The sequence below is a fragment of the Cibotium barometz genome, chromosome 59 (genome assembly GCF_041138505.1).
Source record: "Cibotium barometz isolate CiBa-2024 chromosome 59, ASM4113850v1, whole genome shotgun sequence".
NCBI lineage: Eukaryota > Viridiplantae > Streptophyta > Polypodiopsida > Cyatheales > Cibotiaceae > Cibotium > Cibotium barometz.
Genome location: NC_141104.1, coordinates 4,034,133 through 4,046,874, shown reverse-complemented (window position 1 = coordinate 4,046,874; position 12,742 = coordinate 4,034,133). Strand labels below are relative to the sequence as shown.

Here is a 12,742-nt window from a genome sequence, read left to right as displayed (position 1 = left end):
CTACCCTAGAGATCTCAAAAACCAAATTGGTACAAGAGAATCCACATTGCCAAGCACAAATGGCTCACAAAGAAACACTCAAGTGCTTGGCCACCCCTCCCACGGAGACTATCCACTTCATCTAGAGGGAGATCACTCTACAGATGCTGGGAACACTTTCAAAGACATTATTCAGCCTTTCTCCACACATGGAGCTTGAAGCCCTTCCTCACCCACACCGATAGTGGTATTGTTCAGCATTACCGCCCCCGCCCCCCCCCCCCCCCCCCCCCCCAAGCGGCGGATTCAGCCTTCCCGAAAACAGCCAACCGTGGAGGGAGCATTCCATCCCCGTGCTATGTGCTACTATGGGTGTGCATCCACTGACTGACAATTACTGCTTATCAACATGCCACATGCAGCCAGATAGTATGCCCACACTTGGGCACACTATCTCCTTCTCTCTTTACCTCTCCAGCACAGATTTGTGATGAGATTTCAGCAGCCATATCAATCCTCTTCCTTGCCAAAGCACACTAATGCAAAGATTTCAGCCCGTGTTGTAAGCATCCAACAATGAATTACAAGTAGTTGAGAAAGGAAGGCTCTGACGATGTCATCTTTGCTAGTGTTCCAAGAAGTATACTTCTGCACCTACCTCAGTCAAACAGGAAGCACACATGAGGGCTTTGCACAAAACCTTGGCCATCAATCACCCTTACTCAGTGTATTGAATTTGGTACTGTAACCTTGACCTTAAGCACCCCTTACGCCATACCTTTTTGTTTTTTTAGCTTTTTTAAGGTTATCAACATCAGGTAAAATCAAACAACAACAATATGACAATTACAAAAAGCATTGACGAAGGAAGCCGATGGCTGCAAATGTGATCTGCTGGAATAGCCTAATGTGGCTGGCAGCTTGTAGTGCTGCAAGACCAACTACAAAAGAAAATATTACAATTCACGTAAGGAATGGATAGAATGTTGTGTTACCGCAAGATCAACTTACAAGGCTTCCAAGAGGATCTAGCTCATGTAGCCTGATCAATGTGACTAAGGTACAACTAAATTTTGAAGGTTAGCCTTGCCTTGCACATAATTCCAGATCATTTCTCCTTCCATGTGACTTCTTCGTATGCGAAAATTTCCACAAAGCTTTTTATCAACTGCCGTGTGATGGTGTCCTCATCTGGCAGTTCTAAAGGACTCTCTCGATGAAGAGAGGAGACCTGTTTGTCAGAGATCCCACAAGGAATAATGTGGGAATAATAACTGAGGTCAGGATTGATGTTGAAGGCCAAACCATGTGATGTGATGCCGCCTCCAGATATCCTCACTCCAATTGCACCTATTTTCCTGTTCTCCACCCACACTCCTGTCTCTTTTGCAATCCGCCCCTTTGCCTCAACCCCATAAAGAGCAGCCAACCTGATCATGGTATCTTCTAAGCCCTCCACATACCTCCTTGCTCCTAGTTTGGATTCGCGAAGTGAAATAATGGGATACAGGACAGCTTGATCGTGTGTCGCTTTCCAAGAGTAAAACTGGGTGGATGCTGGAGGGATATCAAAGTGTCAGGTATGATGCCCTGACGCCGCTGCTCTATGAGTTTGTTCTGCATTTCCAGAGCATCAGTATATTTTACCAGACCCATTTTCCAGACCTCTAGCGTTCTTTTTAGTGTCATCATCAACCATGGAGGCTGTTTTGCTGCATCAATGACCTGCACACATGTACAGTATGAGGTTAACTTCATAAAATTATCAGAAACATGTGGCAGAAAACAGTTATGGAAGTGTAACATGCTATATTGTAAAAAGATATATCATGCAAGATCCATAAAAGTTTAAACATATTATGTACACAGCTCTGATAAAGATTTAAATCACAATTTGGAAGTGCATATACAGACACATGGAGAATCCAAGGCATATTGGTACTTAACAAGATGCCCAGATGGCTGCAGCCAGCAACCCCTATCTGCCAGCCACATGAGGGTGGACAAAACTATCTCATTGGGTCTGTTGATTTGGTAACTGCCACAGTTCCAACTCCCATGCCCACAGCCAATCATTCTTACTTATCCTTCGACACAAAACAGCCCACAGCATTCTATACAACCTCCACTCACTTACTACCATAATGTCATGTGCAAACCACACTTGGATGCCACGTAGACATATCTGAACAAGAAGGTGCAGGACCTGGAGTGGAAACTCAGCCCAGTTCGGGACGAGTCAGCCAAGGTTCCACTCTACACGTCCAAGGTCAAGTGTGCATTGTCCTACATATGAAGCAATGCCAGTCCGTACCATGGTCCATGAGTCTCCCTCTGGAATGATGTCAGATGATCTGAGTATCTGGTTTGTGACAAAGTGCCGGAAATCTGTAGATGCATGTAGTATCGCATGTAGGAAAAGGGGCCAGCCTATAAGGCTACCCCAAAACACGGCTTAGTGCTCATGTAGTGGGCAAAATTCGTGTGTTTTTCCACCATTTCTCTCCATTTCCAAGCTCTCCATAGCCATACCCAACTTTCTAGGGTGTTTTCCAAGCTTCCAAGAGTGTTTCCAAGTGCTAATCACTCTCTTACTCACTCCCAATGACTGAAATTCAGCCAAACAGCTCTCATTTTTACTGTAATTTCTAGTCTTTTTGCTGAAAACCCTAATTTCAGCCTTCCTTTCTTAAGTTTGTCCGGTGTCCGGGAAAGGGTCCATCATGTGAAATAGAGCTAGGAGTGTCACGTGCATCCCGCACTTGGATGCCACGTAGACATATCTGTACAAAAGGTGCAGGACCTAGGATGGTAAACTGGTCCCATGTGAGCCCAGTCCGGGACGAGTCAGCCAAAGATCCATCTCAGTTGTCCGAGGTCAGGTGTGCATTGTCCTGCACAGGAATCCAAGGTCAGGTGTGCACTGTCCTGCACATGAAACAATTGCAGTCCGCGCTATGAGTCTCCCTCTGGAATGATGACAGTGATTCTGTGTATTTGGTATGGTACCAGATGCCAGATCACTGTGTAGTTAGTTAGGGTTTGCTTTTAGAACAAGGGGCCAGCCCATAGGGCTACCCCAAGTCTTAGTGTGGGCATGGGGATGGTGTGAAACCACCCCCATGAGGGCCAGGAAGGCCCTGGCTGAACCCGCCAGCCATGAAGGGGCTGTAGGACAGCCCTAAGGGCAGGCTAGTAGGGGAAGCCTACAGGCTGTACAGCCTAGTTATGGCTGTAAGGGCATGTATGGGGCAGTCCATACAGACTGCCCAGTCCCCAAACAATCTACAAATTGTGCCCAGCCCTTTATTAAATCATGCGCCTGATGCCCAGCCAGCCAGGAAGAGATGCGCAGCATTTATAGTATTTTATTCAGCATTAATACTGAATATTCAGTCGTGCGCAAAATTAAAGACAGCCAAGTGCAGTGTAGCTGGCCGACTGGTCATCCTGGAGTAGTATAAATAGGAGAGCCACAATTCATTTGTGTTATCTCATCATTCACCAAGTGCTCAAGCAAACGAGGGCTAGGACAGCCAAGAAGTTGCCAAAGCAAAGGGAAGGAGGACTGCAGGTCAAGGGCAGGGATTTCTCAGCCAAGAAAGGTCAAGGTTTTCTGTATTTTCTTTTCAGATTCACATCATTCTAATAAAGCAAATACACCATCCGTGGTGGGGGCCCTACAGAGGGTATTTGGGACCCAATACTGTGTCCTCTCCTCTCTCCCTCTCTCTCTCTCTATTTTCTGCACATCTTCATTCAATTTTGTGCGTTAATTCCATCATGAAAAGTGTGCTGATTTCTGAGCATTGAAGTTACCGATCTTCTCCGAAGCTTCCGCATGTTACAGCGGTATCAAAGCCTACTTCAAGTGCAAAGATTCAACAAAGAAACCAGAATTTTTTCTCGCTCGTGTGGTTGGTTTCCAGACGCCGGTGGACTCCCCTTTTCGGAGTGACTCCCGTCCCTCGGAGGACGGTTGGTTTTTAGCCTCCGGACATCTCCCACACACACAGTGGATGGTCAAATTGCGCTCCGGAAAGGAAGTGCATTTTCCTGCTATGGCGAGCTTCAACGATGAGAGAGACCAAGAACCATGGGACCAGAGTGCACCAAGGGGCACCAGGCTTGAGTGTTACAGATATGTTCCAACAGATGATGCGAGCAATCGCAAACCAAACAACCAAGTTGGAAGAGCAGAAGGCGTAGATGTTGGCTCTGGAAGAGCGTACCCGTTCTCCAGCGTCGCATTTTCCATCTCCTCCTCCCTCTCCTTCCATATCCCAGATTCGAGATCCTGGACATAGGGACCCTCTCGAGGGGTCACGACCGCAACCGAGCTCTTTGCTTGAGTTGCAGTTGCGTGCATTGGAGATCCGACAACGACAAGACGAAGCCATGCGAAGCATGGAACACGAGCGTTACCTAGCAGCTTTGGACGCCAGATTGACACCGGCGGCGCCCTCGAATCATTTTCCCGAGAAAATGAACTTCAGTAAGTATAATGGTAAACTCGATTCCACAACTCTCTATTCATGGTTGCATCAGTTTGAAGCTTACTTTGCCGCAGTTAGAAAGACAGATACTGACAAAGTGATCTTAGCTAGTTGGTACTTGGAAGGTGAGGCCATTCCTTGGTGGACTCAGTGAGTTCATGTGCCCACACCAGATTAGGTATGGCAGCTTATGTGTGGGACGAGTTTGTCTGCGACCTTAAGCAACGGTTTCTACCGCCCACTACCTTGAGCGACTCGAAGACGAGTTCAGGGGAGCGCGTCAGAACACGCAACTAGTCCTTCAGTTTGCCAATAGAATTTCCACTTTATGTTTGCAATTAGGCTTATCTAATTCGGACAAGAAAGGGCAGTTTTTTATGGCCTTGACACGCAAATCCAATGGGAGGTGCGTATGTTTAGGCCAGCCACCTTTGAAGATGCACTCTCGCTTGCGCAGAGTGCAGAAATGAAGCATAATGGTGGCAAGCCCAAGACTTCCCAGCCGGCTTCTCCCAAGGCTATCGCCTCGGGGGGCAAAAGCCAGAACCATACGGGGTCTTCCCCAAGACAGAGCCCAGGAGCCTAGGGCTCCAAGAACTCGAACAATGCGTCTAAGCTTACTCCAGACCAAAAAGCAAAGGCAGGCAAGACAGGTGGCAAGTTGAGTGCTGAGGAGCTTTCTCAGTACAAGAAGGAGGGTAGATCGGCCCAGTGACCATTAAGTGTGAGCCAAGAATTCCGAACTTTCCGCTCATAAGCCATTTGCAGGCTAAGCGAGCAGTCAGGAAAGGCACACAATGTGCGATGATATACATCTAGACAGCCCAGATGGTGGCCAGTGCTTCCGAGAAGTACTCAGCTCTCCATGAAAAGTTCTAGAAGATTTTTCTTCGGGACAACCTCCCTCCCCAACTCCCCCCCGCCCAGACCGGAGGACCACAAGATTGACCTCCTCCCAGGCTCAGAACCCCCGAGCAAGTTTCCGTATCGCCTTTCCAAGGCAATGGAATCGGAGTTGGACCGCCAACTCCAAGAATTGTTGCAATCTGGCTTCATCCGCCCTAGCGTGTCGCCATTTGTAGCACTGATCTTATTTGTCAAGAAGAAAGATGGGTCTTCCCGTTTATGTGTCGATTATCATGCACTCAATAAGCTAACTATCAAGAGTAGATCCCCGATGCCTCGAATTGATTATATTCTCGAGAACTGAATGGAGCAAAGGTGTTCTCGAAACTTGATTTAAAGAGTGGGTACCACCAGGTGAGGATTGTGATGGGGGACATCCCCAAGACAGCCTTCCGTACGGAACGGGCCCACTATGAATTTGTGGTCATGCCATTTGGCTTGACGAACGCCCCAGCTACTTTCAACCGCATGATGATGCACGTTTTCTGGGATTTGATTGGAAAGTGTGTGTTCATATTTATGGATGACATACTGGTATTTTCAGCTACGGTTGAGCAGCATGACATTGGAGAAAGTCCTTAAGTTGCTGGAAAGCAACGAGCTCTACGTCAATGAAAGAAGTCGGAATTTTATATGTTCCAGGTACATTACTTGGGATACATAATTAGTGCAGAAGGCATTCGACTTGATCTGGCTAAAGTAGCCGAGATCGTCAATTGGCAAATACCTCAGACAGCCTATGACATCAGATCCTTTGCGGGTATATGCCAAGCATACTCCACCCACATAGACAAGTTTTCTGATCTCTCGGCAGATCTCACCGATCTGCTAAAGGGTGTGAAGACAAGAAGGCAAAAGATTCGAATGACTCCACGAGCGTTGGAGGCATTCCAAAACCTCAAGGTGGCTTTATCAGCAGCGCTTTGTTTAGCACTTGCTGCGTGGGACGAACCATTTCAAGTGATCACCGATGTGAGTAACATCGCAATTGGAGGTGTTACAACAGAATGGTCATCCAATAGCTCACATGTCTCGTAAGTTATTGCCCGCAAAAAAGAATTACTCAGTCTACGATCGTGAACTCCTAGCAGTTATACAGGCCTTGAAACATTGGAAACATTTTCTTTATGGCCGTGACTTTGAGGTTCACATTGACCATTAGGCATTACGCTAGATTCAGATAATGCCAAGTGCACAGTGGAGTGATCGACAACACCGCTGGAGTCAGATATTTCAACAATTCAGTGATATGATTGAGTACCTTCCAGGAAAGGCCAATCCTGTGGCCGATGCTTTGAGCAAGAAGGGACAAGTGACTTCGATTTAGACCACTAGACTCGATCTTGTTGGTACAGGACTAGATGACATGAAGCACACGTACGCGGATTCCAAGGAATTTGGTACGCAATGGGAACAGGCATTGGATGCCACAAGACCATGCCACTTTCTGATACACGACGGTTGGCTTTTCTACAAAGGCCGATTGTGTGTCATGAAGCTGTTCAGGGCAGCTCTTCTCCATGATGCCCATGACGCCATTATTGGTGGTCATAGGGGTATGAATTCGACTCGAGAAATTGGAACGGCAATATTATTGGCCCAAGATGAGGCGAGATGTGTTTACATATGTACAACACTGTGATATTTGTCAAAAGGTGAAATCTCCTCATGGAAAGAAGATAGGGTTGTTACAACCCTTACCAATTCCTGAGAGTCCTTTCCAAGATATTTCGATGGACTTTGTCACGAATTTGCCTCCCAGTCCGAGTAAGCATAATATGCAGTGCTTAACTATTGTTGATAGATTTAGCAAGTTTGTTATGTTTATTCCTTGCAGGGCTAAGGTGACCGCTGAGGATGTTACCCAATTGTTCATTCAGTATCCGATTGGTGGGATTCCTAGGACCATAGTGTCAGACCATGATGCCAAGTTTACCAGACATTTTTGAAGGGCATTGTTTGATAACTTTGGTACTAAGTTGAATTTTTCCAGTGCATTTCATCCACAAACGGATAGCCAGACAGAGATATACAACCAGTTGGCCTTTGGTGATTTTCATCATAAATGATTTGTATGCATAAAAGATATTTTTTAATTAAAAGTGTGATTTTCATTCATAAATGATTTTTATGCATAAATGGATGCATAAAAATGGATGGATGCATAAAAGAAATTCTTTCATATTAAAAGAGTGATTTTCATCATAAATGATTTTTATGTGATGATAAAATTATGACTTTCATAAAAATTTTATTTTATTCATAAATAGATGCATATAGAATTTTTATATTTAAATAAGAGTTCTCTTTAATCCTCTGTTTAAATTCTGTAAAAATTGGAAAAATAAATAAGTAGATAATCCGTGAGAGGAAAGTCTACCGTTTCATATTCACTAAGATGGTAATGAGAAAATTCAATGAAACTATCAAAGTCAGAGATCGAGATAAATGATTATTTTATTCCTCATAGGAAATTCATGTTTAGTTTAGAAATTTGTAAGCAAATATTCAATGAACGAAATTTAAAAAAAGAGAAATTGAAATATTACCTTCGAGAAAGATAGTTTAGGAAGAATCTTTCGAGACTCAAACTCTGATTCAGACTATTGACCAAGACCTAATTCCTTTGTCAGTTTCAATCAATGACGATGTGCCCAGTTTAGGAAAAATGCACTCCACCAAATCTGAAACTAAGTTAAGACTTTTGATTTTGATCTGAGGATCAAGTGACCAGAATTCAAGGAATTTTGTTTGGAATTCAGACTTGGATCTAGAAGTATTGGGATACGGATTTAAGATTTATTCATGGTATTCAAACAAAATCAAAACTGAAAACTTGCATAGAAACCCTGTTTTCTTAAAGGACTGTCTTACGCCAGATTGCTCGAGGGAGCATTTGGCATATGTGTTTATCTAAGGGAAGTTCGGTTGCAACAGCTGGTGGGGAGTGTTCAAGGGACAGCTCACACGGCAAAAACCTACCCAGGTCTTGACCAGCCTGAGTATGGTGAAAAATGGTGTGCTTCCGGTACGATGGGCGAGCCTGGCCGACGAAGTGATCCCTGAGTAAAGTACCAGGACACCTAAAGAGGATCCTGGAGGGTTCTGAATAGGCGATGCACGGGCTTGCGGTGCTTAGGACACCCATGCGTATGTCGAGGAAGATATATATATGTATGTTGACAGAATGATTATTGTAATCTATTACTAGATCTCATTGCTGACCAGCTGGTCCCAACGGAGAATCCAGAGTGGTACTGTTTTTGTGAAACAAGGGATTGAATGGAAATTTTGAGTTATGAAATCTGTGACCATTTCTATTTTGTCAATGTAATTTTTTTAAAAAGTTTTAAAGAGGAGTGTGTGCGTATCTGTTTTCTAAAGCTAAAGTTAAGAAAGACATTCAATTATGGGTGGGTGAGTACTTGTTTGGTTCTATCGATTCCAGTGGTAGGGTGGTGGCTAACCCATGGGCCGGATGGGGTCAGGCTGGGGTCAGGCTGGAATCAGTGGAGTTTTAAACCATGGGCCAGATGGGGTCATGCTGGAATCAGTGGAGTTTTAATAATCAAACTGAAAAATCTTAGGATTACACTAGGATTCGAGTAATTAGTTAATTCTTGATAGAATTCTCAATTGTGTGGATCAACAGCTGTGCCTGATCTTGATTAGGAAAAAAGCGTTGAATTGCTCAGATGATCAAATTATATCAACGATAGTTTCCTTCTATTTGGTTTATTCAGGTGAAGGATAGTTTAAGTTCTCGTTAAGAAAATTCAAAAAGGTGGAATCGTCCCCGCTTTCCGGGCATGGGGAATTTTCCCGGTTTCGGTTATCGGAGTGACCACCAGCCTAGTCTTGTGCCCAGACATTCAAGGGCAAGGCCCCGAGTGAGAAACCTTGCCTCGCACATGAGGGGGCTGCTTCCACTATCAGCAGTCCGGCACGTGGAGGGGGCAGTGGGATCTCATAGTCCAAGCTGAGCTACTCCCCTCGTAGAAGTCACCACCTCCTATACTTGAAGCGAATGCACAAAGTTTGTCTACAATGAAGTACCTGTCATAAAAAACAAACATAAAAACAACAACAACAATCGACAATCGGTGTCTTGCAATGAAGTACTTATGAATAAAAACTATAAACAATCAACAACTATGAAGTTTATGGAATGAAATCGACGATCGGGGTGTCTTGCAATGAAGTACTTATGAATAAAAACTATAAACAATCAACAACTATGAAGTTTATGGAATGAAATCTGACATTTCTCTATTTTTTAATGTTATGGGCTCTATTATTTTATTGTCCTAAGAGATTTGGGCAAAGATATGACAAACAGATCCATGTTACATGGATCTAGAATCCCAGCTCTCTCATTGGTCAAGCCAATCTTTTTTTATTCACTCCTTAAGGGGCAAAATGGAGAGTCCATATTTCTCTTAATGCTCGCCTCTTTTTCTTCTTGCCACCTTGAGCACCCATATGTGTGACATACATACATATATGTATGTATGTATGTGTATACATACATACATAGATACATACATGTGTGTGTGTGTGTGTGTTTGGCTTGCATGCAAGACAAGAAATAACGCATGTTTGCCTGACATCACACATATACACACACTATATATGTTTATATGTAAATCTACATATATACATACATACATACATATGTGTGTGTGTGTGTATGTGTGTATGTATAACCCAAAATATTATCTCGAGGGGTTCACTACTATAAATAAACCCTTTGTATCATGTGCGTTCAAGGCCTATTTTTAAAATCCCCTACTATTTGTAAAATTTTCATGAATAAAACATACCCTTTTCTATTTAACGTGTGAATAGCTCCTTTAAACAGTACCCTTTGGTATGTAAAAAATGTGTTAAAAAGAGATTTTAAATATCCCTTCCATTGAACCCACGTTCTACGCTTACATATTTATGAGTGACCCCCCAAGAAAATTATATTATTAAAGGAGGAACTTCTTTAAAATATACATGTTTTTGTGTATTATTTCTTTTTAATTTTCATGTTTTGTAATTACATGTGTTTATATACATATCACATCTACATATATGTCATCCATCTACTTATTTATGTTAACATCTTACTATATATGTATGTATGTATGATTGACAGAGAGACTTGGATTTTTTTGAGCAAATGAGGAGCACTCTTTCCTTTCAGAAAAGAGTGAATTTGGCTACAAAGTTCGAGCTTCACTTTTTTTTATAGTGGATGGGTTGGGGCATGGTGGTGAGTTGAAGTTGCTGGATGGGATGATGTTTATGAAATTATTATACGTTTAAAGCCAGAAAAAGTAGATGAAAATATTATGGTAATATATATTAAAGAAAGTCTAGTGAAATAGACTATAATGTCTTTGGTGATAGAGGTCAAGTACAACAAGTATTTGATAAAGTTATTAAATGTATTCCATATCATACGTTCGTTAGAAAATAAATATGGGTGTGTTCTTCTTTTGTGACCATTGGTGCTAGAAGGTCTCTTTTAGAATTTGAATAGTTTGTAATTTATATATTTATATATTTACATATTGTCTTTGTCTCTCTCATTCTTTTCTTCTACTCTCTATGTTGCTCACTATAAAAAAGATCATGATTGTTATTTAATATAAAGTTTAATTATGTTTTATGCAAAGATATATCATTAGATATTTTAAAGTTGATCTACAAAATTAATAAATTGTCAGATACAATCTTTTTTAAGGAGATGCCACAATTGGATATTTTTGAATAGCATCGATACCAACCTAGCCCAAAATGGGAAGTGCATGGATTTGAGATGGGATGTTGCTAATCCATGATAAATTTATATAATGTTAGATCGCTATAGGCTAGATGACAATATTAAGATCCTCTTAATCAAAGAGGTATTCGGATTACTAGATGGATTTTATATTGTGGTGGGTAGTAGATGTAGGAGCTCCGAGGAAAAGTGCTTCATTTTTAGGAAAATACTGAAGTGCATTATGATAAGGAGAATGATCAAAATAATGATGCAATAATCTTTGAGATTATTACTGGATGTCTCTCCTCTCTCTCTCTCTCTCACACACACACACACACACACACACACACGTAATACGCAAATAGTCACTCTTGCCTTTTTTTGTGTATTTGGTGTGAAACATAGCTAGGAAAGTGTGAGAAAAATAGAGAGACCATAAGTTTTCTGTTGTTTTTGTTTCTATGTGTGGTTGTGTATATAGGCAAGCACAAGGACGCTAGAAAATTTGGTGGTTTCGAATATCATTCTCTCTTCAACTTGAGGTTAGTTTTATTGTTGCCCTTTTTCTCTCTATCTATTTGTGTGTTTGTTGTTAATATGTGATGCATAGATAAAAAGATTTATTTATGTTCATATGTTTGATTAGCTGAGAGAGAGAGAGAGAGAGAGACTGCATATTAAAATAATTTTTATATCTCTTTCTATCTCATTGAGTGTTTTAATATTGAAAATTTGTATGGAAAATGTGAATGTAATAACGCTTACAAACTATTGCAGACATATGCGATCTCATTGGCAAGCTTGATGTGGTTTTCAAAAGGTAATAATGTGAATGTAATAACGTTTACAAACTATTGCTTACATATGCGAGTGATATTGGCAAGCTTGATGTGGTTTTCAAAAGGTAACAATATCTCATATGGAGGTGGAATACATGATGCTAACCCCATGAGACAATTTGTCGAATGGTGGAACAAGAAGATAGAGATAAGGTATGAGGAGAAGATGTTAAAACCCATACCCAATGAATCATAACAGCAGCAAAGAAATATGCCTTATTGTTAAAGCATGTTATGAGAACTCAACAGTAAGAGAACATCGTGCATACTGGTTGAGAACTCAAGAAAGTTCATACCCAATGAATCGTAGTAGAACAGAAAGATACCTTATAATGAAATCATGTTATGAGAACTCGACAGTAATAACGAAACATCATGCAAGCTAGTTGGGAACTCATGAAAGAATTGGTAGAAAATGGAAAGATGTGACGATGCTAATGCTTATTAGATGTAGAAAATAATTTTGTTGTTACTTTGCTATCGCAAAGCATGAGGCAATCCAATGATGCTAATGCTATTATCCATGTATATAAGTTTGAGTATGCTACTTTTATTTTTGTTGATAGATTACGCCCTCTTATCATGGATAGCAGCTATCTTATCTCTTATCATACTTGTGTATAAAAGCGTGAAGTGTATTCATACTTCACTTCACTCCACTTTCCTCTCTTTGCTTCATTCCACTCTCCACTTCACTTCACTTCACTTTACTCTCATCATGGATAGGAGCTATCTTATCTCTTATCATACTTATGTATAAAAGTGTG

The 12,742-nt window shown here is 41.6% G+C and overlaps 1 pseudogene; it reads right to left on the bottom strand.

The window, feature by feature from the left end:
• Nucleotides 1-737: 737 nt before the first annotated feature.
• Nucleotides 738-1,703, bottom strand: LOC147605395 (octanoyltransferase LIP2, mitochondrial pseudogene; annotated as a pseudogene).
• Nucleotides 1,704-12,742: the final 11,039 nt, after the last annotated feature.